We start from the raw sequence: 24271 nt of genomic DNA on the forward strand, positions 1-24271 counted from the left end.
ATAGAATGGAAAAACCAGAGTGAACTACATGCAGTAAGTATAAATACAGTTTCAGGAAACTTGTTTCAAGTATGTATGTGTACATACTGTATTGCATGCAAGCTGCAATATAAAATGTTTGTTCTTTTTTTCTGATCATGACCAAAACAGTGTGACAAGCAGCAGGCTTCAGAGCGGAGCTGGTTTATGGAAGAGCTTGAAACTTAGCATGTCAGCAGGGAATTTAGACAATAGGCAGAAAGAAATGTGAGGCCTTTAAAGAGTTTGAGAAAAAGGAATGCAATGAAAATAGGGCAAAAGGGAGATTAGATGGGTAGTGAAATACAAGATAACTGGAAGGATGAAGAAACTCACATGTGAGGACAATAAAGGGCCCTTCTAGTAATCCAGTGAGGGGATAGATTTAGATCAAGATATTGACTGTGGATGGAAAGAAAAGAAAGGCAGGATTGGCATTTCAGAGCACTAATAAACAGGATGATTACTAACTAAATAAAGGATGAAGGAAAAGAATACATCAGAAAGGACATGAAGATCGTGATTCTGTATGCCAAGAAGACTGGTGCCTTTCACAGAGATACATTTAAGGTGAGGAGTATTTTGAGTAGAAGATGAATATGGATTTGGCTGAGTTAATCTTGCAATGAAGTTAAAATAACAATTAAGTATTAGGAAGTAGGGTATTTGACTGGGGACAAAGAAATAGTCCTATAGGTAGAGACTGAGAAGTAAGCTACAGAGAGAAAACAATGATAATAAAGAATTAAGATCCAAAGACAGTAGGAGATGAGAGTCAAAGAAGCAATCAGAGGAGAAGGACATTGCAGTATCAAGAAACCCGAGAAAGGAGAATCGATCTGAGGATATTTTGAAGAAGGTGACCTAAAAATAAGGATATCCTTGGTGGCCTTTAAGATGCAATTTCAGTAGAATGGTTGGGATTCAACACACTTCTGGGGCTTGAGGATGGAGCCCTGGTGGCACAGTGGTTAAGAGCTCAGGCCACTAATCAAAAGATTGGCAGTTCAAAACCACCAGCTGCTCCTTGGAAACCATATGGGGCAGTTCTACTCCGTCCTACATGGTCTCAACTAGATGGCAATGGGTTTGATTTTGGGAGGGATTGGGGATGGAGAGTGGTGAGGAAATGCAGATAGAAAGTATTCAAAAAGAAATCTAAGAATTTTTACATGGGAAGGAAGGGAAAGAAATCAGAGAGTAACAAATGAGAAGGTGACAGATCTCCTCTCTGCGCTCCCTCTGAAACTTAGGAAATAGTTTCCCCACCAAGTGCATTCCTCTTTTTTGTATACACAATGTTGGTGTCACTGAACAGTAGGGGAGAAAACTTTATGAGAGGAACTGTAAAATACCAGCCTGCCATCAGAGGTGATTGGTGAAACTCATTAAAACTTGCTGAAACTCCCAGAACCTTTAGACTAGCACTTTATGTCCTTCATTCACTCTCTCCCAATTGTTGGTGGGAAAAGCTATAAATGCACTGACATAGTTATTTTCTATCAACCACTGTTCACACAGCTTTAGGAATTCAACAGTGCAACCGAATGTCTGTCATTAGGAAAATCTGATGTTAATATTTGCATTCCTTTTTATATTTTTACACACTAAATATGACATAAATATTTAATATACCATGCCCTAATATTTTTTTTAATATTATTTGGTGGCAAAGTGGTTAAGAACTCAGGCTGCTAACCAAAAGGTTGGCAGTTAGAATCCACCAGCCACTCCTTTGGAAACCCTGTGAGACAGTTCTATTCTGTCCTATAGAGTCGCTATGAGTCGGAATTGACTCAACTGCAATGGGTTTTGGTTTGAACATTATTTGGAGCCCTGGTGGCATGGTGGGTAAAAGCTTGACTGCTAATCAGAGGTTAGCAGTTCAAGTCCATCAGCCAATCCTTGGAAACCCTATGAGGCAGTTCTACTCTGTATTATGGGGTCACTATGAGTCAGAATCAACTAGATGGCAATGGGTTTGGTTTTTTGGGTTAACATTATTTAGAACTTTGGGAGAAATAAGAGTTGTAGTGAATTGTCTTATCAGTAACACCATCAATGAATTTCAAGACTGATATAAGAACTTCTCAACTTCATTTAATAAGAAACTTCTAAGCAGATAGAATAGAATGATTCACAAAAATGCTTAAGTTTTTTTTTCTCTTTGAAGAGATGACACTAAGATAAAATCAGATGTGCTGTAACAATTCAGCTACACTAGAAGAAATTGTGAATCATTCTGTCAATACACTCATGATAAGGAAAGAAAAAAGCATCTGAAATACAAAAACTTATCACTTCATCTGTGGGTGGTATAATCTTCTACACTTCCTCCCAATGAGAACTCCCCTTCCCCCATATTGCTACTTCAGTGAATTTCATACAGAAGTAGAGAAAGGAATATGCCATACCAACATCACCTTGGGTTGTGCTCAAGAATGAAAATCTCTTAACACTATATACCTGCTAATACGTTCCAATTCAAAGAATGCTGAAAACCCTGGTGTGACAGTAGAAGCCTAATGAATATTAGGAAATAATGTTGGACTTCATTAGTAAGTAACAGTTTCCTCTCAATCTAAACTTTAACCAAATAGTACCCTAGGTACTCTGTTCATACAGAAAAAAAAAAAAAGTATATATATATATGTATATATATATGTAATAAACAGTAATAATAAGGCAAGACCCCCTGGTGGCACAGTGGTTAAAGTGCTCAGCTGCTAACCAAAAGGTCAACAGTTTGAACCCACCAGCTGCTCATTAGGAGAAAGAAGTGACAGTCTGCTACCCTAAAGATTTACAGCCTTGGAAGCCCTACAGGGCAGTTCTACTCTGTCATATAGGGTCCCCATGAGTTGGAATCAATTCAACAGCAGTGGTATGTGATATATATAAAAAAAATAACACTATGTGATAATTGGGTTATTATACCCAGTATAGCCATTCCTCCTGATAAAATCTTGAAATACTTCTACTTTAGTAATACCCAATAATTATACCCTCTGAATGCTACCCACCACCACCCTGGATGCACCAGACCCCATGGACCACCAAATGATCTAGCTATTACAGGATTATTCCCAGCACATCGGAGGTTTCCAGGAACCTGCTGCAGCCTGCTCTGATCAGCTCTCGACATTTCAGGGTGTTATTCTGTCCTGAATGGTGGTCTGTTTGGTCTAAGCCCATGTCATACAGGTTGATTAATATTTCACTCCTTTCCTTGTGTGTATGTATGTGTGTGGATATAAATCAGCCAGATTAGTATTATGATTCCAAACTTTAAAATCCTTTACCTTCTTAAATACAATACGTGCATTATAGTTGTGGTTATACTGAATTTTAGTTTCTAATGAAAATGAGTAATAAGATTTGTATTAATAACACTTTGATAATGGTCCCCCCATGTTTAAATTTCTCAAATATTTTATACTACAACATAATAGTGAGATGGGAAAAGTTTGTGTTACTCAAGTATTAAATTATAAAAGTTTCCTTAACATAATTTCGCCATCCACTACCAATTAAGAATTAAAGAAAAATGCTTTGGAAACAAGCAGGCCATAGACACATAAATTTTTTAATGAACTAGAAAATATCACTCTCGGTAGTATTATGTATTCTTTTTGTTTTGTTTTGTTTTAATTGAAGTAGAAATACCTCAAAAGAACATACACACAATTAAAATGTCTAAGTAGTAAAGACATCAGCTACCAAATTCAGTTAGCAGCAAATTAAATTGCATGTTTTCATAACTCTGAGCAAACACTTATCTTCTAAAGAGATGAGGTTTAAAAAATATTGAATGCTTTAATATTCACAATTGAGCAAATTAAGAATGCAATCAGCGGAGCACAACGTGCAGGAAGGAAATACAGTTGGCCTTCCGTATCTGCGGATTCCACATCCGTGGGTTCAACCAACCGCAGATGGAATACATCAAAAAAAAAAAAAAAAAAAAAGTAATGTTTCAAAAATTTAAAAAATTCCAAAAAGCAAAACTTGAATTTGCTGCATGCTGAGCACTTTGCTGAATCCAGGTGAATGAAGTGATGTGTAGGCGGTAGCCTCCCGCCATCTCACAGATAGATCCTCAGCATGTCTCCAGCTCTGGTTGAGTATTGTTCACCTTTCCTCTCGTTCGTTCACTACTTGTGCTGTGTGCACCCTTTGTTTCTGTGAAAAAATGTCTCCTGAAAAGCAATTAAGTGTTCAAAGCAATCTCTAGAAGGCTAAGAGGGAATGTAAAGTGCTATCTCTTGACAAGAAAATAAAAATCTTAGATCTTTTGAGAAGTAGCCTGTCGCTTGCCGAAGTGGGCCACGAAGTCAGTAAGAATGAATGAAACATCCACACGATAAAGCAGAAAGAAGCTGTAATTCATGCAAGTGTTAGCGCTACCCCTACAACAGCAAAAAAAAAAAAAAATAGTCTTCTGGTTTGTGATAAAGTGTTTGAAAAGAATGAGGAAGAATTGTGTTAAGTATAAGCACTAACAACTATTTATATAGCATTTACATTGTATTAGGTATTATAAGTAGTCTAGAGCTGATTTAAAGTATATGGGAGGATGTGCACAGGTTATATGCAAACACTACACCATTTTGTACAAGAGACTTGACCATCTGCAAGTGTTGGTATCTGTTCGGGGGTCCTGGAACCAATCCTCCATGAATACTGAAGGACAACTGTATCATTAACTGGAGTTTCTATGATTGTCCTTCAACTAGTGTCCTCCTGGGCAAAAACGCTGATCATAGCTTGCAGGCTGATGCTGTTTTCAATAACAAGCAATCTCTAAGGATTGTATTCAAAGTCTGTGCTCAGGAAAACAAACACACAAACACCCAAATTCCAAAACTATAGTTGCAACTGGCATATACTGTCCTTTTCTAATTCCTTTTTTCTCCATAGTGAACATGAATTGTCTTTGTGGGATCGGTAAGCCTGGATGATGATAATATTTCTTATGGTCACAAATACAAACATTTCCCAAACTATCCACAAGAGCTCATCACCCAAAACTGCCTGCAGTGCTCATAAGGAAAAATAAGTCAGATTCACTAACTCAAAGAGATCTGCATTCCATTTCATTTCTAATGCCACAGCAGATGCCACAAGAGATATGAGTTCCCATCTCAGAATACTGCAACATAATTTTCTGGCAAATAGTGATGCCTTACTAGTTTATTATACAGTACAAATAGCACCATCCCTTTTCAAGGGATTTAAATCAATTTATAGATTCATATATTTCATTTTTTTTTTATATTTCATGTGTTATATTGGAGGAAAAAAAAAGTGTCATGAAAGGTTGTTTAAAAAGCACCCACCAGAGCAAATGAAATGTTCAATAATTGCCTCAAACTCAATGAGAAGTGCTGATCTGAAACCCAAGAAGGGTATCCTTAGTCTTCAAGAAAATGAAACTAAATCTTTATTGATTTTTGTAAGAATAGTGCTTGTTTGAGAGCATGAGCTAGAAGACAATACTTTCACTTTATAATGGGAAGTGCAGCCCTGTGTTAGCAATTGGAGGACTTGGGCCATAGTCCTGTTGCCAAGTGACACTGGGCAAGTTGCTTGGCCTTGGTTTCCACATTTGTAGAATAAAGGTTCCTTGAAGGGAGGGAGGGAGGAAGAAAGAAAAGAGACTGGGAGGCAAGCATGCAATTTTTGGAGCAACTCCACTGTCCACCGGGCCAACCACTGACACACTTTCTAGAAAGCATTAACAGGTGATCCCAGTTGCTTACAATCTTAAAATTTTGCGAGTGTGCAACATTTTATTTCTACATAATATTGTTTTCAATCGACTCATGGGTGGAAATGCCATTATCATTATTATCTTGTTTTCCATGAGGCTTAATCTAGTTACTTCAGAAAAGAGATGAGGCGTAGAAGGCAAAGTAGGCTCCCAGCATTAGCTTCTACTTCTGGAAAAGTAAATCTGTTGTTTGGAACAAAAACCTGCTATCTATACAGTGGAAGCTCTTTCATCTGTTTAACTGTCAATATATGGTTCTCACACAATAAGATATAATGAATTCCAGCGTGGCTGCCTTTGTTACAGGGACAATTAGGGTGTTCTGTTATCCATTATTCATCACTCTTGCTTCAGCTCCAAATAGAACAGTAAACAGATCTAAGGAAAAAATATTCTTTACACTGAAGAATTCATCCTTCTAGGATCATGGTGTCTAGTTAGTCTCAGATAACCCTCCTGATTTATACTTGTCAGAAATTTCACTGGCATGCTTTCTTTTGAGGAGAGAGACAGTAATCTTTCTTTCTTTATATGTTGTGTATGTGTATTCTTCTATTATTCCCTCATTTGCCTTGAAGCAGTTTCCCTACTCTGCCTACTCCCCACTACAGGTCCACATAACTTATTTTCTTTGCACCGTATGATTTTATTTTCCTACATTTGAATCTTCCTCCCTGTTTTTCGCCTCTCCATTTCTGTTCATATTTTTTGTCCCCTCCAGTAATAAAAACTTTTTTTTAATACTCTGAAAGTCGTATTTTTTTCACATAATAATTAAACTTTCTAAATAAAATTTAAAGACCATAGGTCCTAATCTAATGTTTACTACATTTAAGGGGAAGATATTATACTCTCCAATTTATTCTAAATCTGCTGGTTCAGTTTATAATCAAAAGAACAAAATTATCAAAATGAAGTTTTCTGTTTATACTAGAGAAGATTTAAAGATTCCAAACTGATACAAGTAATCACAATTATTAATATTAAAAAATAAGACACCTGAACTTTATCCCCAACAAGGATGCAAATATGTGTTCAATAAGCTTTTGATGTTTATTGGACGGCAAGGTACTTAGGATGTAGTGTAAGCTTTCATTATGATAAATGTGAGCAAACTTGCAATCATTAGGAAAATCTTATAAAGTGATGCAATTTTGTGTGCACCAAGTTATAGATGTGGTTTTGAATTGATTTTGAAGCTATTAAACATAAAGAATAAAAGAAAGCGAGAAAAATAAAACAGGTCAAAATGCTCTGATGGATTACGCATACTGGAAAGCAAAGGCGACACTAAAGGAAACTGGTTGCCCTTAATGCTAGTCTCAAATGTCAACGAAATGTTAGGGCTGAATCTCCAATATGCCCATTACTGCCCAGCAGCACACGTAAACATTTTTTTAAGACATACTTATATATTCAACTAATACCATCTCTTCTTGGGGATAGCCATATCGTTTCCAGTACAACTGTGTGTGTGTGTGTGTGTGTGTGTGTATATATATATGTATATAAAATGCTTTCTTTCAATCTCAGAGGAAAGCTCCATCATTCCAGATGTCAGGATTTGGTGAAGAAAAGCATTTGACCACACCAGCAGTATATCTGTGTCTTTTTGGGTTACACTACTAATTTCCTCACAACCCTTCTTTTTTATGTTAAAAAATCCTACTTAAATATCTGCCTTACGACAGAATCCTTTCTAACATTCCAATTTCCCTTCTTTACTGGACCGTGTTTTGTTTTAATTAAACTCTTTGGTTCTGCATCAGAGAAAAATTGACTCTTATTAAAATGGTCATTTCTGCCCCTTCCCATAATAGAATCTTTAAAAACTACAAGCAGAAATCAATAGAAAGTATCCTACCCTGAATGGCCCACAGATTACTGAAGACCCATTTGCCACTTAAGAATAAAAATAATGCCCTCAAATCAAACTGAGATACCATTTACCAATGTAGAAAATAAGTAAATGTAATTGGTTTAGATATAATTTTAAGATGGTGAAACATTGGATTTAAAATTACAATTCACCACTGTTACAAGGGGTGAGAATGGATACTAAACAGGCTGATGTATATAAAGAATATATTTACTCCTTTAAGGCATTGCTAAAATCTGGGAAAGGGAAGGAAAAAATAAACTAAACTAGTTGTTAATCAATGTGTGACTGCTATTTCTTGAATCACGAACATAAATAAAACCCTGCCTTTAGGGTTTCGAAATTTTAAAAAATATAGACTATGATTTTTACTGCTATGATGAAAATTTAGCCAGAATATTAAATGTTATTCCCCTATACATGGAAGTCTGGAGTCCTGGTGGAGCAGTGGTTAAGCAAACAGCTGCTAGCCCAAAGGTCGCCAGTTTGAATCACCAGCCGCTCCTTGGAAACCCTATGGGGCAGTTCTACTCTGTCCTGTAGGGTCACTGTGAATTGGAATCAACTCAACAGCAACAGATTTGGTTTTTTTTTTTTTTCTTTTTTTGGTTATACATGGAAGTAAATGCATAGAATTTAAAGAATGTATTCGACGGCAATGGGTTTTTTTTTTTTTTCCTTGACAGGAGCCCTGGTGGCATAGTGGTTAAAGCACTCATCTACTAACTGAAAGGTCAGCAGTTAGAACCCACCAACTGCTCTGCAAGAGAAAGATGTTGCAGTCTGCTTCCTTAAGGGTTTACAACTTTGAAAACCCTATGGGGCTGTTCTACTTTGTCCTATAGGGTCACTATGAGTCAGAATCGAGAGCATGGCAGTGGGTTTGGTTTGGATATTTTCTTTGACGCTTCCATTTATGTCTCACTGAAGTCTGTGTGATGATTTTATGGTTATAGAAAATACAGTCTGACTCTGAAAGTAAACAGTGATATTAAATCAAGGTAAATTTTATGTACAGTGAAATGCAAGTTTAAGTATACATTTTGTTGAGATTGGCCCATTGTATATGCTCATATAATCTCAATCAAAATACAGAAGAGCCCATCATCCCCAAACATTCCTGTGTACTACCTTCCAATTAGTCCCTACTTGCCGTCACCCACAGGCAACTACTGTTCTTGTTTTCTATCACTACAGATGAGTTTTTCTCAATTTTGAACTTTATATAAATGGAATTATGCAGTATGAATTCTTTTGCTACTGCCTTTTGTTGCTCATCATAATGTTTGAGATTTATTCATTTTGTTTTTATATCAGCAGCTTGTAGGTTATTATTGTTTATTGCTGACTGACACGCCATTGTATGGATATACTACAGTTTATCTATTTACATGTTGATGGGTATTTGAGTTGTTTCCAAATTTCAGTTATTTATAGATAAAGTTACTATAAACATTTTATACAAATCATTTTGTGGACATATATTTTCGTTTTCTCTTGAGTAAAGACCTAAAAGTGGAAATGTTGAATTAAAAAGTAGATGTATGTTTAATTTTATAATGAAACACCAGTTTTCCAAAGTGGTTATACGATATTGTAATCCCATGGGCAATGTACGAGAGTTTCAGTTGCTCTAAATCATCACCAACATTTGGTGTTGTCAGTCTTTTTCATTTCACCTATTCTGGTAGGTATTAAATAGTATCTTATTCTGGTTTTAAACTACATTCCCCTGTACTTCCTTTTTTATGTGCTTACTGACCATTTGTATCTTCTTTTGTGAAGTGTCTATACAAGCCTTCTGTCCATTTTTTGTAATTGGGTTGTCTTTTCATTACTGACTTGTTGGAGTAACCCAGTATATATATTCCCTTGCAAAATAAATGTATTGATAATATTTTCTCCTAGTCTACCATATAATGGGTATTTTGGAAGAGTAAAGTTTTAGATTTTGATGTCTAACGCATCACTTCTTAATCTTATGATTAGTACGTTTAGTGCTCTTTCTGAGAAATCTTTGCCTACCCAAGGTTAAAAAGACATTTTTCTATTTCCTTTTAGAAATTTTATGACTCTTATCTTTTATGTTTTATGTTTAGGCATATAATCCACATCAAATTAATTTTTGTGAGTCATGTTTCACTTTTCCCCAATATTTTTCAAGTTAATCTGCTGAATTAACTTGGTGTTTTTTTAATCAAAAATCAATAAACTACTATGTTAGAGTCTATTTCTGGACCTTATTCTGTTTCAGTGAACTATTTATCTATACTTATGCCAATACCACTCGTAGACTCACAGCAACCCTATAGGAGAGAGTAGAATTGCCCCACAGGGCTTCCAAGGAGTGCCTGGTAGATTCGAACTGCCAACCTTTTGGTTAGCAGCGGAACACTCAACAACTATGCCACTAGGGTTTCCTGTCTTGGTTACTGTAGCTTCAAAGTAATTCTTGAAATAAGGTAACGTAAGACTCCAGGTTTTTGGTTCTTTTTCATGATTGCTTTGCCTCTTCTAGTTCCTTTACATTTTCATATAAATTTCTGGAATTAGCTTATTAATTTATTTTAAATATGTCTGTTATGATCGATTTAGGACTGCAGATCAGCTTGGAAAGACTGGAGATCTTGACAATGTAGAGATTTTCAATTCTTGAACATGAATTATGTCACCATTTACTTGTTTATCCCTTCATTCTCTTAACAATGTTTGTGGTTGTTTTAGTATAGTGATCGCACAGCATCTTTGTTAAATTTATCTTCAGCAGTTTATGTTTTTGATGTGATTTAAAGGGTATTTTCCCATTTTTTGCCAGTAAAATCAGTGAGTTTTAAACATAACAAATTTAGTTTATTTTTAATAAGACTTATCTTTTGAATTGAAAGTCACGTAAAAACGGTTTGACAAGTAATCAAAGTTATTACCAGCAATAATGGGATAAAGGTGCTTCCGGTCATGCTCTGAGAAGGACATACATCATTTACATATAATACCAGTCAACAATCCAGAACTTGAATCAAGTAATAAGGATTCACCAACAAATTCAAATTGAATATTCCACAAAAGAATGAGCCTGTACCCTTAAAAAATACCAACGTCATGAAAGACAAGAAAGGCTGAGGAACTGGTCCAGGTTAAAAGAGAAAGATGTGCCAGTCTGCTTCCATAAAGTTTACAGCCTCGGAAACCCTATGGGGCAGTCCTACTCTGTCCTACAGGGTCCCTATGAGTCGGAACAGACTCGATGGCAATAGATTAAAAAGAAAACAACCAACTGCAATGCATGATATTGGATTAAATCCTAAATTGTTGAAAACAAATAACATATATTACAAATGGCAAAATTTGAAGATAGAGTATATTTCTTCATAGTATTTTGTCAATGTAAAATTTCCTACATTGGATAATTACTATACTGCAATCATGTAAACTAATGTCCTTATTCTTAAGAGACAAAACATTAAGGTTTTTAAGGATGAAGGGTCAAGATCTCTGCAAGTAATTTTTAAATGAGTCAGTAATATAAACAAATAAACAGGCAGAAAATAGTAATATATATAGGTATACACACACATGTATATTTAACATAAATGTAAAGAGAGAAAAAGCAAATGTGGCAAATTACAAACAATAGCTGAATCTGTGTGGTTATAGGGGAGTTCATTGTAACACTTTTTGCAACTCTTTGTAGGTCTGAATATCTCCCAAAATATTTTGAGAAGCCTCCTAACTTAAAGCATATAAATGCCTCAAATTCAGAAATGACACACTTTTCCATCAAGATTGGGCTTACCTCCATGGATGCCGAGAAGACAACCTACATTCAAATCCTGGCTTTCTTAGGTACTACTTGGCTGGCCTTAAGTGAATTACCTTACTTTACCTTTTCCATCTGTGAAATGGGGACAATAATAATGCCTACTTCATACGATGTGATGAGGATTAAATAAGAAATAACACGAAGATTTTAGAAGAGTACTGGCAATAATACTAGTAAATGTTCAGTAAATGATATTTACTATTAATATTACTTAAAGTGTTCAAATCACTCTCCATTACTTAATTTATCCCCAGTTATAGAACTGTATACAAGCTGCCTCAGAGATGATTTAAATAACCCAATCTTTAAACTCATTAGTAAGATACCAGTGTGTACAAATGTAAATAAACTAAAATCAACAAATAGAACAAAACTCCAGAATCTGATTTTTAACTTGAATTCATGTTAAACTGAGAGTGGGCATGGGGAGGGAGTAATATTCCAATCCTGGAATGACAGAACTTGCAGGATGGCCCAGAGCAGGAGGCTCTGCCTGATTATATTATGATGCCATTACTTTTACAAAAATATGTTCCAGCCTCTTTTAGTCCATGTTTCTTGGAATCTTTAACAGAAGTTAACACAAATAATTTTTGCTGGAATGAAAATGAAATGCCAGGGATTTTCTTTTGTTTGTCTATTCCAAGTATTCCACCATGCAGGTAAGTAGTCAGCCTTTGTCGTCATTCTTTATATTTTAAATTCTAATCCCAGAAATTCTAACTAAAATCTCTACATTTTCTCTTCTGGAAAAAAAATTTAAACGTTTCCAAAGATTTTCCAATGCCCATGTAAGAAGTATTTATGAAAACACTCTTGCCTACTCTCTTACATTTGAGATTAATTTTCATTTCTTTACCAGAGCCACAGCTCTACCAGACATTGAGCTTTATTTTCTATTATTGAATACAAATCAAGAATGACATTATGAAACTTACTGGTAATAATTTAGAGAACATAATGTGTCTCTTACATTTTCAAGAAATTTAGATTAACAACAAAATATAATAACAGAACTCTTTTAAATGAATTATTCTCTGGAGGGAAATTCATCATTAAAGATATTGGCACCCTCCAAGGAGCTAGTAATTAAAACAAAATGCTGTGTAACTCATACTATACTCACATTGTTGTGAATATATTTAAAATAATGAATGTTGGTGGGTATGAAATTTCAGTAGGACACCTTCTGCACACTCTAGAAACATGAACTACAAAGAAATAAGCCTCACAATAGAATGAGAACTGAATGGACACCGCTAACACGGCGGTTTAAGTTATGCATCGTTACTGCCATTTTTTGTGTAGTTCTTCATTCAGGGAGCAAATTCTGAGAAGGGCAATCTGGGAATCTATAAATCCTATTGAGCCTTGGTTAAGTGACATTCATTATAAAGAACACCTGGAGGGAAGACTCCAGAATTGAGTCACAGCTAGAAAGATCAGATTACCTGAGCTCTGTATGTCTTGGTTAAGTAAGGCAGCATAGGAAGAGAGTGATCTTCTGCAGTCATTTCAATGGTATTATATTGGGATAAAGGTAGCAGTTTACCTGACACTGTATTGAGTTTTTGCTGCTTACATATTTGCTCATTGTTTTATTGTATATTTTTGAACAAGTGGTAACATTTATGGTATATATACACATTTAACTTGTATTACATAGTACTGTAGCAGAATGTTTATTACAAACGTATTAGCTTTCATGCCTATCACTTTGTATCTGAGCACAACCATAAAAATTTAAATATATACAATATATAGATGCAAACTACTGAATAAAAACGCTTCATTGATCATGAATTTCATCATAGTTTACATAGATAAGAAATACCAAAAGTACATTTAAATCCAACAAATTATTGAAAAGAAAATGTGAATATGAAAAGGAGTTTTTGAAAGAGTGACCCTCGTGTGAGGGGGGAACATGTAGTCAGGAGGTCCCTGGGTTAGGCAATCCTAAGCACTTTCTTTAAGTAAGAAAATAAATCACCTCAAATATTTTCTACTGGGTTTTTCAATAAACATTTTAGGTTAAATTCAGCAATTGGACAATAAGATACTATTTTTATTGGATCAACCATGATTAAAGAAAATAATAATACAAAATGTTATTATGCAAGGAAATGTGTAAGTACATTCTTTTTTGGAGTATAATTTGGCAAGAGGTACTAGAGGTTTCTAAGATACACATGCTCTTCCACATAGCAATTGTTCTTCTAGGAGTATATTCTAATGGGAAAAAAAAGGACAGGTGTGCTAGATGGATGTACACATTCTTGGTATGTTTTGTACAATTGTGAAAATTTGGAAACAGTGAAGTATTCAATAATAGAGTATTGTTAGTAATATGCTATGTCCACAATGTAATACTTTGTGGATACTAAAATAATTTATGAACTGTCCACATGATAAATATTATGTACTCATTAAAATACATAAGCTTTCATGCCTGAAGATAAAATTCTCAGTGAGGAAAATAGGCTATAGTTCGGTGTATATGGTGCTACCTTGGTCATGTAAAAATGTGTGTGTGTAGAAGAACTATAGACAGAATACATGTCATCATGTTAACAGTTGCTATCTATTTGCAAGAATGTAGGTCTTTCTTTTTTCCCTATTTGTTCTCCATGTTTTCTCTTTTTTTCCACAGTGAAGCTAAATCGCTTTGAAAGAGAGAGGGCGGTGAAATCCTGTAACAGAGTGTGACTGATGAAGTGTCTTCTGATACCATACAGGCCTTACAAACTCAATCCGTGACTCAGGGCTTGGGAAAAAGAATTAAATGTGTTGGAAAACCAGTGTGAGTATGAGGCTATAGTCAGTGTGTGGAAGGAGATAGTAGAATAAAGCATCAAAATAATTGCAGGGCTTATCAATATTTTATTATGTATATTCAGCTAAGAAGAACCAGGGAAGGCTGGAATGGCTTGCAAACTTGAGCAGACATATTCCCTCTTATTGACCAGTGGATGTCTCATCAGAATCAGCTGACAGCGTCTGCATAAGGGGTCTATCTATCTATCAGGATTGATCTGACCACTCATTTCTTTCTTTCCAGGCTAACTGAAAAGGAATGATTAGTTGTTATGTCTTTTTAGAAAGTGCTATAGGTTATTAAACATTAGGAAAAACCTGCTTTATAATATGCAAACTGTACAGCAGCAAGTTATTCTCAGTTAATAAACAACATAAGTGTTACTTTTAATAATTTTCATACCTAGTACAATGACTGGTACACGATGTTGAGTGAATGAATGGATGAGACTTTTCTAGATCCTGCTACTGCACATTTTCATCTGTAAATAGGTGTATTACTAGGTTCTTTTGAATCTATTTTTCACTCTCCCTCCATTTCCTCTATTTTTTAAAAATAAATCCTTTAGTAAGGCCCTTCAAAGAGTTTAAAGTTGAGTAGAAGAGACAGATATGGAAACAAATTATTACAACAAAATACAACATAATCTTATAAGTGTTTTAACAGAAATAAGGGAGAAAAAGTTAAGAAATGTGGAAAAGGCGGTGACTAACTCTGAGTGAATTAAAGAAGACCTAGCAAAGATAAGATTGAAGCTGTACAGCAGTTTGGTTAAAAGTGGAGAAGAGTGTTGGTGAAGGCTGCAGAGAGGGGTTCCCAGGAGGAGGGAATCCGCGGGCAAATGAAAGAGCCAAGTGGATAGAGGCCTCTGAGAGGTGCTCAGAGACATAGGACAGTAGGATGCAGAGGTGGAACTGAGTCTGACATTCGGTCCAAGATAAAAATTAGAGGTATTTTAAATAAACTAGAGACTCTCCATATCAGTACATTTATGATTTCCCTTTTAAATACCACTGGTAAATTTTGTCAAATCACATAACCTTGCCAAGAAACAAAACTTTGTTGTGGGAAGAAGCGTGGACACGGTGAAGCTCTCTGCTGCTGAACTACACTAACTATATGAATTTTGCTTCCTGACTGCCTGGAAAACGACTTCATAATAGTACATTTGGGGCCTTTAACTAAAATGTCCCCAAAATCTAAGGTGACTGTATAATGTATAGTCCCAAACTGGGACATTTTTAAAAGTAAAACAGCATGCCATTAATAATTATGCAAAGATTACAGGCATAAACTAGCTATCTTCATTCCACTGAAATCTAACCCCCTGTGAGATAGACATTCATTTTGATTGACACAATCCTGTTTAAAAGCAAAATAATAATAATAATAGTAAATTTTTAAAAAGCAAAATACCTATGGTAAAGCTTACTTCATTCATTCTTTGGTGTGAATTACATCCATCTGATCGACAGCTTGGATGATAATAATAATAATAAAATCTATGAATAAGAACTATAGTAGGAACATACATGATGGGGTACAGTGAGGTTTAAACAAGCGTATCATTTCGAAGACAATATTTTAGCATTTTCAAGGGTAGGAAAATCTGGATTTTAAACCTTACCTCAACCTTGATCTGTAATAATTAGCATTTTACTTACCTTCTCTGAACACCAATTTAACTAATCTGTAGAATGGGATAATGTCTACCCCCAAAACTCATGAAAATCAGATAAAGTAATTTATATAAAAAGCCAGTCACAGAGCCAGTAATATTAACTGGAGCTCAATTAATGTTAGTCCTCTGACCTCTTTGGGAGAAGATCTAAGTTGTTTGCGGCACTATGATCCCCAGACCACAACCATGGGGATTAAAACTTGGAGAACAAGGAAGAGGCATTCAGAAAGGAATTTTGAGACTCATCTATGACAAAATCAGATAAAGAAATACAGGGATTAGAAACCATAATTAGGTGGTTGATTTGGAGATTATCTATGGATTTTCTTTTATTGCTCCAAGACAATCCTCCCCCTTATCTCTGGCTATATGATAATCAATAGTAATGAAACTATAGAGCCTTAAACTCATAAACTATGTAGTGCTATTGTTCTCAGAAAAGGTGGCAGCTTAGTATAGCTGACACATCAGGCATCAGAGAAATAGACTTTTCAGGCACATCCATTGTGTATAAAAGGCAAGAATGAACATATAGCTAAAGATCAACTGATTAGTATTATTAAAGAAAATAAAATGTGTGTTTAGGATTGTTTAGCAAAACCAGAAAAATCTATACTAATTTAGCTAAAAGAGTCAAATGGGAGCCTGGTTTAAAATTATGCACACAACAGACAACATATACATTGCATAGTTCTAATACTGATTTTATCAAATTTATACGGTTTTAATTAGCACGTTCATATACAATAGGATTGGGAATTTAATATGCGGCTTTTTGTAAGACCAATGGTTGCTTGTGTGTTTTCTAAAAAAAAAAAATTATCATATAAATGTCTTATTTAGTTTGTCCTAAATTTCGTTCTTTGAGAGATTGCTTATGAAACCACCACTAATTGTATATTTTCATTTTTGTCATCACACCCATCCTCTTGGGTCATTAATACAGACTTTATTAAAATGAATTAAAAAGGGTGTTTTGAGCATAGAAGTTAAGGGTTTCTATAAGAGGTGGCAGACACCTTGAGTTGTCTTGAGCTCACATGGCTATTACATTTCTCATAACCAATATGTCAAACAATGCACAAGAGTTAATGTCTTTCTGTCCAAACAAACAAACAAAAAAACAACAAATAAAAGCACTCATAATGATCCCAAGAGAAGCTGGGGAGAAAAAAAACAACAGAAAAAGGAAAATAATAAAACCAGCAATGGCGAGAGTCCCCCTGCTGTAACAGTGTCTTCTGACTGTTCACCCTGAAAGAAGAGGCAAGTAAACAAAAGCAATGTGCCTCAGGGAGTCTTGGGTGCCTTGACTGGGGTGGTCCAGTTTTATATCATTTTACAAACTGAGCAGACTAAGGACAGAAATGCACCCACGATCCTCGCTCAATCTTCCCCCAGGTTCCTGCCCACCAAGTACCAGCTAAGGTTGTTTTAACCCATTTTAGGTATAGAAAGTAACATCAGCCATTCCACAAAACAATGGAAGCCAAGAAAACGACATATTTGTACACAAACAGAACTACTTTAACTGCACAGAGAGCACAGGGCTGCCTCTGCCATGACAGGCGCCGTCCACAGAAAGAGCACTTTTATTTTATGAGTTATTCCACATAAAGAGGAGGAAAAAGATATTATGAAATGTCCACTTATGGCCAGAGGAGCCTAGTACTTGGTTTTCCTGTAACCCACCTATGAAAAAGGGCAATTCGACATTCTTAACTGTTCAGTAATAGGACATCTTTTCTCACTATGGTAACTAATGTCTTAACTGCTGCCAGGCCCTATCACTTCTTGGCAATTCAGTACTATCGCTAAATGCAAGCAGCAAAGAAAGAAAACACTAACTTGATAATAGGAACAAATAAATGAATGAATAAAAAAATTTAAAAAATTTATTACTTTAAATTTTACTCCCTCATTAACTGTGTGGCCCTGAGATCAAGCTTCATTGTCAATTAAGAATTTTCAAAGAAAACACTAAGGAATGAGAGACTGCAGTAGGTAAAAAACGCCAATACTGGGGAATTCATGCAAGCAGTAGAGTAACTGTGTCAAACACAGCAATGAAATCAAGTTAGAAGAGACTTTTGGGTTTGACTATTAGAGATTGTTGGAGACACTAGTGAGAGTCATTTTGGTGGGGTGGTGAGTGACACTTGGTGCATAGGTAACTGGTTAATTACCTTTCTAACTCTATATAAAATAGTTTCATAGTTATTTGTATAGTTACTGGTTAAGAAGATGATTTTTCTTTAATAGCTTATTAAACAAAGAAATAAACGGTCGTAAATAAAATTAAGGGTAAGACTGTTTTTAAGCATGGAAAATAAGAAAAATCAAAACATCACACTTCTTCTACAGCCAGTTTTCCCATGATTCCCTGATTATAATCTGTTTGTAGTTTCCTGAGTTCCATGGTACCATTTCTCATCCTCTTTTCATTCTGAGCACCCACTTGGTACCAGACACTCTTCCATACCTTCTGGACACAGAAATTAATAAGACATGGCCTTTCCTCTGAAGGAGTTCAAAAAATAGATAAAATTAGCTACAATATTATGTAATAATAGGCAGTACACTCCAGGTGTCGCACTGTAGTCAACAACCAGGTGTTATAAAGACACAGACCAAAAACCCTGTTACCATCATAACGGCCCTATAGGACAGAGTAGAACTGCCCGCATAGGGTTTCCAAGGAGTGGCTGGTGGATTTGAACTGCTGACCTTTTGATTAGCAGCCAAGAACTTAACCACTGCACAGAGTAAGGTTAAATTAATGCTCTGGAGCAGGCACTGGGGGCATCAGGAAGGGCTTTACAGAGGAATCTTTTGATCTGTCTCTGTAGAGATGATAAGGTTTCTTTAAGGTGAGAAGCTGAGGGCAATGTATTCAGACTTTGGGCTTTTTATTATAGATAAAGAAAAACTGGAAGAGTGAGCAAAGTGTTAGTGGCATAAAAGTACATGGCGTATTTGAAAACTCTAAGCAGTCAAGTGTGATTGGAACATAAGGTCTGTAGGAGAAAAGGAATTGGAAAGATATTCAATTAATTGATATTTATTTAGCACATATACTGCATGAAATCATGCCAGAATTAATGTTATATGCTTTTTTTGTATTGTAACACTTTCAATCATCTCAACAGCCAGCAAATAGGTGTTATTCTCCAAATGTATATCAGGAAAGGAAGCTGAGGCATCGAGGAAGTAAACTTGATCAAGTTCACCTAGCTAAATATCAGAGCTGGGAATCAATCTTGGATCTTCTAAACGTACCCTACTTGAACTGTACCAAGCATCCCGCTAAGGACTCAAGAACTACCTCACGAGCTTTAACAAGGTCAGATAGGTTTTTAAGCCAATTTTTTTAACACATAAGTTGCATTGAGTAGCAGTACGGCCAAGTTGTTAAGGGCCCAGGCTCCACCACTTACAAACCATGTGTGATTTGGCAAGCTACTCAGTTCTCTGGGTTTCAGTGTTCTTCCCATAAATGGGGATGATAAGAGGATAAACCTCATGGAATTGTTGCATCATATAATTTAATACATGAAGTTCACCTACAGTAATGCTTGGCTCCAAGTTAAGTCTCAGTGTATGTGATTTGTGCAGCAGGAATAGCTCCCTGATGGCACTATGGAGAGCTGATTAGAGAGGGAAGAAAAGTGGAGGCTTCAATACTCGAAAAAGAGCATAAGGAATGCTTCAACCAGGACACTGACGGTGGCATGGAGAAGTGGGCGTAGCATTGGCAGATATTTCAGATGTAAGCCCTAGAAGGAAGTGGTGACCGATAGCATTTAGAAAGCAGAGGGAGAGAAAAAAACAAAGAAAAAATAGAAAATCACACTGAGGTGTCTAGTTTGGATGGCCAGATGAATGGTGATGCCTCAACACCTCACACTTCAACTGTTAACTTTCCTGTGGTTCAATTATCCTAGGACGCCCCTTGTTGGACGGCTGCCAGCTCTCCTCACTGGCTGGCTGCCAGCAAGTGATTCAGTGACTATTTATAGCAGAAAAAAAAATCAAATAGAAGCAAGTTCCTCCCACTGAAGCCTAGCCTAGCCTGTAGCCCTAAACTGACCTTGTTCTTAAGCCCCTTGAGTGTGAAAACAACTGAGTGGTTATCTCGCAAGCCAGCAGACAGTGTGGCTTCTTTTTAGCACCAGAGACGCTTAGAGTTATGGTGCTGGCAGGTGGTGAAAGGGGCTGATGAACACAGATCATCCACAGTTTCAGGACATTTTGGTTTCACTCAGGACAGTGCCAAAATAAAATTTTCAAAATGTGAGGAAGAGTGTTTCTTGAGAACTATTTTTTATTAACAAATAAAACTGATCAAATTTAAATTGTACATAATATCCAGAGTCCATAAGATGCTATAAAGCTTAGGTTACTGAGGAGTTTGGGGATTACTATTGTTACAATGCGTTTTGGATAGAACATGGAAATACATAAAGTTAAAATGAACACCAAGAGCAAATTCTAGGCAAGATACACTCTAAAAATTTTTCTCATTGCTGGAATTACACACACATAAAATATATTTCTATTCTAGTCTGAAAACTACCATCTGTGTCTACTTATAATCCAGGAATTAGGGGAGCTAAACACTTCATATACCACATCACTTATATAAAGCTATTACCATAAGATTTATTTTAAACTATTAAAATTTTAATGATGCTAAATTTATTCATTAAGTTATTATTAATTAGAAAGGACAAAAGGTAGCAGGATATGTACATATACAAGTTTATTTCAGAATTGGGAAAAAGACAAAGCAGGGTAACTGACCCAAATTCTAAAGGTTTCCATTTATACAAAAAGCTTCTTCATTTTATAGCCTATATATTCTTTTTTGGGGAAAACCCTGGTGGCTACAGCTGCTAACCAAAAGGTCAGCAGTTTGAATCCACCAGGTGCTTCTTGGAAACTCTATGGGGCAGTTCTACTCTATCCTACAGGGTCGCTATGAGTCAGAATTGACTCGAAGGCAATGGGTTTTTTTAATATTCCTTTTTCTTTAAAAACAATTTCCTGAGAACGTACTGAGGTGTAGAAGATAGAAATGAACATTAGTAACTCTGTAATACAAATATCCTCCTTTGCATCTTTCCCCTGTTCCTCCAGTGCCTAATACAAAACCTTGCAGAGAGGTGGCACTTCACAGACATCTTCACCTTTACTCATGGCAACACAGCACTTGCCATGAGGTCTTTCCCCATAACTATGAGAGTACATTTAATATTGTCAAACCAAGACCTCTTCTGAGTTTAGCTAAATTAAATACTGCCTCTGGGACTTTGTACTGATCCCAGCATGACCGGCACCCTGTCTAGATCAAGAAAAGACTTCTCTCAGCCCCTTTTTATTCTTCGGTTCTTTAAGCAGCACAATGGTAGGGAAAGTAGCACTGTAAGCCTCCCATTTGTTAACAAAACTGCCTTTGTACTGTGACTGAAGGCACAATTGCAAAATATAGGAATACCGTGACTTCTAAAATTAATGCATTTAAACCATTCTTTCTTACTGAGTAAAGATCTTTATTTTTCTTGGAGAAATTTATTTTTATATTCCAAATGTTTAGAGTTGTTTGATAATTTAAAGTCAAAATCACATATCAAAATATGTCTGAAGTAGTTTAGCACTTCAACTAGTTAGCTCTATTCCACAGTCCACCCAAACCAGATAAGCAGTAAATTCAGGGAAGACCAACTACTCTTTTCTCTTTACTATGAACATCATCTCCAAAACTATGCACTAGTTAAGAACTGAAGCATTTGCTGTTTCCCAGTCACTACTGCTAAAAAGGTATTACACTATGAAAACATATGACCGTCCTTATAAAAGCCTCAGTGTAATTGTAGTTTTTTATAATTAGTTTTATGTCAAAAGATTTACAGCTTTATCACTTCAAGTAATATTTCACAGCTGCCAAGAACAATTTATGCAATAATGACTTAAACTGCAGAATAGAATCCTCAAAGGAAAGGCTGTCAAATAGTCCTACTGGAGGTAACTTGGTTTTTTAAAAATTGATATTCTGATAAACAAGGAGTACAACTGTATCTAGTAAAATCATGGAAAAGGAGCATGGTAGGAAGAGTTGCTTCACGATGGTGACCATGCAGCTCACTGTGTACTGACAGCACCAGTATGAACTCATTGCATAGACCATGAATTTAAACTGCTTACAAAGCCTCTGAGCCCCTTTGAAAAATAAGCTTTTGGGAATAATGCCTTGTCTATATTTTTGCTATGCCAGTATGAGTGAATGGAAAAAAAAATGGAAATAGAATATCTCAACTTTTTGTTAATTTTCTCATTGTGCTTATTGAATCGCTCCTCATATTCCTATGAAATGCTAAATAAAGAATAAGGAAGGATTTTCTGCATTCACTTAAGAAACCAAGAACCTCTTAAAAGCAAATGATCTCAATAATAAAGAATTAAGGAAACTTTCAGAAGCAAACCAATGGAAATATTGATGCTTTTTTCCCTTCCTGCTTTTATAAATATAGAGTGGCTAACAGGTCTTTAATAGGCAAGACTTGCAAAGCATTTGAACTTTACAAGCTCTGACTGATTTTGCAGTTGCCATGTGAATAAAACCAATATACCCTGAAGATTCTATTCAAGGTACCTGTACCAGTAGCAAAAGCGCAACTTTATTATATTCAAAGCAAATAAGCAAGATCATATCTTCATCATCTAAAAAGGTCATTCAAACTACTCTTTTTCGCTGGGAAAAAAAAAAAAGAAAAAGCTTGGCCTATCACTTCATGTTTTCCATATCAATTAAAACTAAAGAAACAGAGTTTGCCATTGACTCTAAAGGTATCCAAGTCCTTGTAAACTAAATCACATCTGAAAATGAAGCCAACAGAAATAAAATCATCACCAAATATAGATGTTTCTATCTAAACAAACTTATAAATAAGAATTCCTTGTCCGAAAATAGGGAAATTTTAATTTGTATAGCCAAGCAAATCAGATAGGAAGATCTGCACTAGTTAGTCCACTAGCATCATCACTACAGATATTTTTACACTCATATTTGTGATTTCACATTAGGTGTTTTGACATAATTTTACACACTCATATTATACAAGTTTACCAACTTTCCAAACATCACCATTCCTCTTGCAGTGTAATAAGTACGATTTCCATTTGAAAACACTGTCCAGGAAATATAGTTAGATCTATGTGATTTGGAGAGTCCAGATATTTTTAAAGTTCAATTCTGCGATTTGAAAAAAAAATTCTGAAATCGTCCCCCCCAAAAATGACCAAACATGTACCAACATTTCCTGCAGTAACCACAATATAGGCTGTATCGACATCATGTTAAAGATTCACATGGGGGAAAAAAAAATCTCACACATTCAAGTCATTCTGAAAGTCCAGATTGTTGGCATCAGATGCACGAAAGAGATGAGTTGCATTTGGGTAGTGAGAACTTCAGTCCAAGAAATGCTTTCAAGACAACAGACCAATTAGGCTATTTCTAGTATGCCAACACTACTGATTGAAAAGTGAAAACAACATTGAAAACAACTTTAAAAACAACCTTTATGCTATTTGATAATCATATAATTGTTTTTATACCACATTAATCCAAAGTTAGACAAGTCTGTTTATTTCCAATAATACTTCGTTGTACATACACACTGAAGTTGATGTTGAGGAAAATCCAGTTATTAAGAATTGTACATTTTCAATCATGAAACATTTAATTATAAGAAAAGAAAAGGAAGAATTAAACCTTATCCCTGCTGGAATTTTTCCTCTGTAGCTTACCAAATGATGAGTCATTACATGATCTAGGCTATAGCACAACACACATTTATAAAAACCATAAAAGTTTTCAAAAATCAGGATAGATACCCCTCCACCTCACTAATTTCTGTCAATCAAGAAGAAATAGATGACGATGCAATATCAACAAAATTGACTAGAGTGCATGTTTTTTAATCAGTTTGCCTTTAAGTCATAAACTGCTAAATGCCATTAAGTGTGCACATTTGAGAATGTATATACCTTAAAATGGGTATGTCTGAATATTTTATACACACGAGTTTAAGTATACAGTATATTTAGTGCACGCATGTCCATTAAATGTGTCTTTTTTTTTAAAAAAACTGTTATAGTTCTAATATATTTATGCCCCCAGAACAAACCTCAAAGAAGGAACAGTGCCCTTGCAGTTGAGGTATGACCTTAAAGTTTGAGATACCAGTTATGCTGCATCTGTAAAAGTGGATACTTTTCTC

General features: G+C 35.5%; 1 protein-coding gene across 1 annotated transcript in view; it reads right to left on the reverse strand.

Annotated features, from left to right (window-relative positions):
• The window catches only part of KCNH7 (potassium voltage-gated channel subfamily H member 7), a 562840-nt gene that overhangs the window by 535906 nt on the left and 2663 nt on the right, over positions 1–24271 (reverse strand). The window lies entirely within an intron of this gene.

Source organism: Elephas maximus, chromosome 6 (assembly GCF_024166365.1).
Source record: "Elephas maximus indicus isolate mEleMax1 chromosome 6, mEleMax1 primary haplotype, whole genome shotgun sequence".
NCBI classification, from domain to species: Eukaryota; Metazoa; Chordata; class Mammalia; order Proboscidea; family Elephantidae; genus Elephas; species Elephas maximus.